At 41.8% G+C, this 5,369-nt stretch overlaps 1 long non-coding RNA gene across 6 annotated transcripts; it reads right to left on the bottom strand.

Moving 5' to 3' along the window:
* Window positions 1-1,907: 1,907 nt before the first annotated feature.
* Window positions 1,908-5,146, bottom strand: LOC127300937 (uncharacterized). 6 transcript variants are annotated; one of them, XR_011748491.1, is made up of 5 exons: window positions 4,780-5,146; window positions 4,465-4,657; window positions 3,972-3,997; window positions 3,240-3,878; window positions 1,908-3,099 (listed from the first exon to the last, which is right to left on the bottom strand). It is a non-coding gene; the product is annotated as an uncharacterized lncRNA (long non-coding RNA). The 6 variants fall into 6 exon arrangements; XR_011748493.1 differs by having other exon boundaries at window positions 1,908-2,628; window positions 4,780-5,145; XR_007851700.2 differs by having other exon boundaries at window positions 1,908-3,878; window positions 4,780-5,129.
* Between the last annotated feature and the right edge of the window lie 223 nt (window positions 5,147-5,369).

Consider the following 5,369-nt stretch of genomic DNA (forward strand, 5'->3'; position numbering starts at 1 on the left):
GAATGCACTCACAATTTGCAGGAACCTGTGAAATAAGAAATTGATGAACCGGAAAGCTCATTGGATGAAAAAGAGGAGGAAATTGATGAACCTGAAAGCTCATTGGATGAAAAAGAAGAGGAGAGTGATGAACAAAAGGAGGAAGAATGGATTATCTACCCATGCCAACCTTCTAATGAGAGTAACTCTTTATCTCTTACACTATTTGATTGTCCTCCATGCTTACCAAAGGTGGATGAATGTTATGTTCCTGTGGATTCTCTTGAAATATTTCCTATGAGTAAAACTTGTGAGAATAATTATGCTACTGTTATCTATGATAATGCTTTGTTTGTGCCTGATATCGAAATGCATGGTACTAAAGAGTTTTGCGTAGCAAATGTTTATGATAAAGCTCTCGATGATGGTCCTATGTTATTTGATAATATTAATTGTACTACTAATGAAAAGGGGATTGGAGAGTTCTTGACTTTATGTAGGAGTCCCATATCTCTTGAGATTGATCAATCATCTTGTTATATTATTGATACTAGTTGAATGCCCGTGCTTTGCTACGGTCCATACTTTTCTTGCAACAATACAGTAGAGATATGAATACTCACTTTCTCAAAAAAAAGATATGAATACTCACACGTATATAAAAGAGTGTTGGTGCATTTCAACAAATAGTTGCAAAATTTTATCATAAATGCATCATCAAAATGCCCTTTATACTTCAATGGATCCTTCATTGTGTCAGATATTCTTAATCATCAATCTCCTCTATATCCATGTCATTGGCTTCAAATTATCCCCTAATTCGCACACCTAATTATATGCCTATGATTTCCCTAGTATTGGGTCAAGTGACTTGGCTTGAGGACACTTTGTGAACTAAATCCCAATAAAGACACAATCCTACACAAGATGATTTGGTATGAAATGATTGTGTCGTTGCATGCGCCTGGGTTGACGGCCGATGCCTAGCTTCTTCAGGCGGCGAGGGCTATGGGCGGCATGGGCTGTCGTCGTTCATCTCTACCTCTAGTGGAGGTCATGGCCCAGTGGTGGTGGGGATCTAGGTTGATCGACAGCGAGCGGTATGGAGACATCCTCCTCTCTCATGCGGACCGGCCCGTCAGGCTGCATGTGCAGGTTTGCAAGGCGGGCGGCCGGTGAGATCCAGGCTCCAACCTTGTTGAAGCCGACGATGATGGCGTCCTTGGAAATCGTCACCTTGTTGAAGGCGTCAAGGCCGCATATCTCTCACATCCTGTCACATGTATCGGCGGTAAACCTAGATCCGGGTCTCCCGGAACGGACGATGACGGCGTCGCTTAACCTCTGGTGGCATCGTCTTGGAACTCGTCATGCCTGGGTGGAGCAGTGTTTCATCTACAACATTGACGGCGGTGGATCTCGGCGGTGTCGCGCAGCGGGGTCTCGACGACTACATGTGACGGTGGACGCGCACAGGGATGTTGCCCTCTCTAGCGTCGTGTTAGCATCGTTAGCAAGAACGGCGAAGATTGTGTTGATTTTCCTCAAGATTGCTAGGTGATTCGATAAAGGTGACGGCTTCTGTAGCGTGTGTACGTAGAACTTATTAGGAGTCTGCTAGGCTAGATGAGTGCTCCCGTTTCGATTATGCAATGTTCCCGGCTTCTCGTTTTCCGCTCATTGTCGGATGTAGGTGTTGTGTGGTGGCTTTGGGGTTTTGTCAAACCTTTGTTGAATAAAATAATAAAGACAACCGTATGCGATTGATGACCACCGATTCGAAAATTGAACACATGATACACAAACATCACATTCCACGATCCATAACACAAATATTTATTGTACTCATTCAAATATGCTTTATAAATATGTAAAGTAGTCAAATCTATAATTTTTTTTATCAGCTAATAAGGCATGCGCCCTTCACATAAGCAAATACCATTATTGTATAACACATTTGCACGAACATGCACTTCCGTAAACAAATATATGTAATCAGGTATCTGTCAAGTATAGTTAAATACATGTGCATTGGTAGGGATAACTGCTACCGATAGCCATTAACAAATTAGCCAGCATGGCGAGCAACTGTACTCTAGACCTGATTTCGCCATGGATTTCTGCAAAAGCGCCCCTTACCCGCACACGCAAGGGCGCTTCTTACCTACATGACAAGTATACTCCAGTTGCGCACACAAGATTTCCTTCATGTAGTCTGTCATCACTGAAGTATGAAGTGATGAGAAATCCTGCTCGACCAGTTTTGCAGTCTTGTGGCACGGCAGCAATAGTTGATGGCATAACAACAACTGGCTTGGCTTGCGTCCGCAGGGAGAGGCCAATCAAGGCGTATTACAACCTTCCCGTATGGCGAACCATTTCTGTTGAAGTCTAGCATGCAGCAGGCTTCCAAAGAAAGCGAAGGCACCATGCATTGCAAGCACCAAAGAATAGGCAGCCAAAGAGCATTTGATTTCTTTGAATATAAGCCTCCTTATTTGCTCTCATCCCCATATTATTAACAAAAGAAGTGCTGAAATGTGAGGGAAAGGAACACCGAAACCAAGAAGATATAGTATCCTTACATTTCCTGGTAGTAGTGGCTCATCTGGCAATGGGCAAGCTTCTCTCTAGTTGCGGGCAAGGGTTCTGAAAGACAGAGGCCGGGATCACAGCAGAGAACAACAAATAGATCAGGAAGCATTGATACTGTCCTATGAATGGTATATTGAGCAGGGTTAAGTGTTGTTTTCCGAGAACATTCAGTGTTGCTGAGTGAACCTCGGTCCACATATTATAGCTATGAAGAATCCGTAAAACAAAACAAAAAACAATAATAACATGAGATATCCTGTAGGCATGTATGAATTGGAAGACCAACACAACAAGGTAGGCTCCCCCTTTTGGCTATATTCAGCATGCGGAGAACTAAGATAAGACATACGGGTGGCCAAGAGCCCAAAACCTCATCTACTTATGAGAAAGCCAGACATACAAGAATAGATACAGCCTGGACTGAATTGAACATTGGATATATAGTATTAAGGGCACAACAACACACATAGGGTGTTTCAACGCTAATTAGTCATTCCATTGAGCATTTGACTTTGACTTACCGGGCTACATCATTGGAAAAGAGTAAAAGGAACTTCAGTATCACAACAATGTCAGTAAACAACTTTTTCTCTCCACATTCCAAGTAGTAAAACATAAAATCAAGCGTGCAAATATATATGTACACGTAGTTCGGGAGACTTTACCAGTTGGCTTTCCAGCAACAAGCTCGATTTATGTAACTGCAGTCTGGTTCAATGAAAACATCAAAGCAAAACAGTCAGTAAAAGTGTGCAGCTGAACCTGTCATAGATTGATGATACTTTAGTATGTAGTAGCTTTCACAGGAACCTAATGAAAATAATTGTTGAACTGAACCATCCATTCCGAAGAATATGTATTTTCATTTATTTCAAATTTCCAAAAGAAACAACATTTGATTGCTCGTAAGTCTACAACGAATGAAACAACTACCTGTTTACAGTCCTATGGCTAAATACCACTCTCTGTAAGCTAGTCAAAACAGATGCGATAAATATAAAATGTCATGGTTCAAGACTACAGTGATACCCTAAGAAGCTGTGTGTGAAGAATTGAATAGTGGACATGGTTCAGAAAAAGTTGCAATAACATAATTCATCAACCCAGTAAACATCAGGGAAAATTATACAAGTAATATCCCATCATCAATCTTGGATCAGTTACCAAAAGTCTAGTAGTCAAAGTTTTATCGTGCCAATTCCTTGAGTTGGACCGCTGGAGATTGTCAGCATAGCAAGAGTACAAAGATCCAGACACCTTATCCAAGATAAGATATCGAGACCTACAACCTCATGCAACATATCCTGCAGGGAAGGAGTTCACAGTTAATGCCTTAATGGCATCATGACAGATTGAGATACCTGGATTGAGAATTAAATGTTGCAACTTAGTAAGACCTCTAGATGCAAGAAAATGCTTGCACCTGCATCAGGAACAAATGTGTCTTGAAGTTATTTTCCATGAACCAAACGATGAGCTTGCAAAATATTCTTAACTGGAATACTAAATAAATGAGGCTTTAACTGAAAAAAGCAATTAATTTATCTAGTAGCATATATCAATAGGGATGGGGAATTCATTTTTCTCACAATTTGTATGTCCAACATCTAAATCAGCACATAAATGATAAATGCACATCATGACCTCAAGATGCCAAGATACATGAGATACTGGATTTTCCACAATAATCATACTCCCAATAGGGCCCAAAATTTCAAAAATAATTCATGGATTCACTAACTCTGGCCTGAAGTAGTTTACTATCCTGAATCAACGACCATTCAACCAAGCAAACTTAGAATAAAATGATTAAAAGAATTTCACCAGGAGTAAAAAGGAATCGATGCTAAACAAAATAATGATTAACAGGATCCCACATCTTCCTCGTACCATTTTTCCGTAGGTGAGCCGGCGGGTTGCCATGGAGGTTCGCTAGAAGATAGATCTAAAAGCGGCAGTGGTAAAACGTGCTGCTCTTTCAAGACTGAACCAAATGAAGGATTGTTGATGTACTTGGATAACAGTACAAAAAAAATTCTTACTCCGTAGATGATAAGTAACTGCAGTGGAAAGTCATGGCTACCTGCACGAAAACCATCGTTGGAAAAAAAACGAGAGTCGGCAATGGGAAATATGCTAGGTATTGAAGTATGTGAAGAAAAACTCATAGCCAGGATCAGTAACTTGCTAATCCTCCTCACGTACCTGTGTGCCTCTGCCGCGAGAGACGCGATGAGTCCGGCGGCCAACGAATCGGCGGTCAACATCATCAACAACCTGTGCGCTGAATCGGTGGATCGTGGGGCCAATTTCCTCAATGTACTGAGGGACGTGCGTGCGCGACGCACGGATGGAAGGCTGAGGCGGCGACCCCGGTTCTCTATACCGCGGATCTCGATGGGGAAATACGCATCCTCCGTCAGGGCAGTGGTTCCTCACCCGAATGGGAGAGCCGAGAGGGTGGTGGTCGTGGGAAGGAGGGCAGCGGTGGAGGTTCCGAAGTTGTGTGCGCAATTCCCGTCAGAATTTCTTTTTCTGATCAGATTTCTATCGTGCGTGGTAGCTGAATAGGTGGAAGTAAACGGGAAGGGGAGCGGACGTACCAACCATCCCACCACCTCTAGCCATTTAATATAGTAGAGAAAAGAAGGTTTGAAAGTTTTGATCCCACTATTTTTGAGCTTGATAAAAATTATGTGTTTGTGAATTATGAAAAGCATGCTTTATGTGATAGTTATATTGTTGAGTTTGTTCATGAAGCTACTGAAAATTATTATGAGAGAGGAAAATATGGT

This window comes from Lolium perenne, chromosome 7 (genome assembly GCF_019359855.2).
Source record: "Lolium perenne isolate Kyuss_39 chromosome 7, Kyuss_2.0, whole genome shotgun sequence".
NCBI lineage: Eukaryota > Viridiplantae > Streptophyta > Magnoliopsida > Poales > Poaceae > Lolium > Lolium perenne.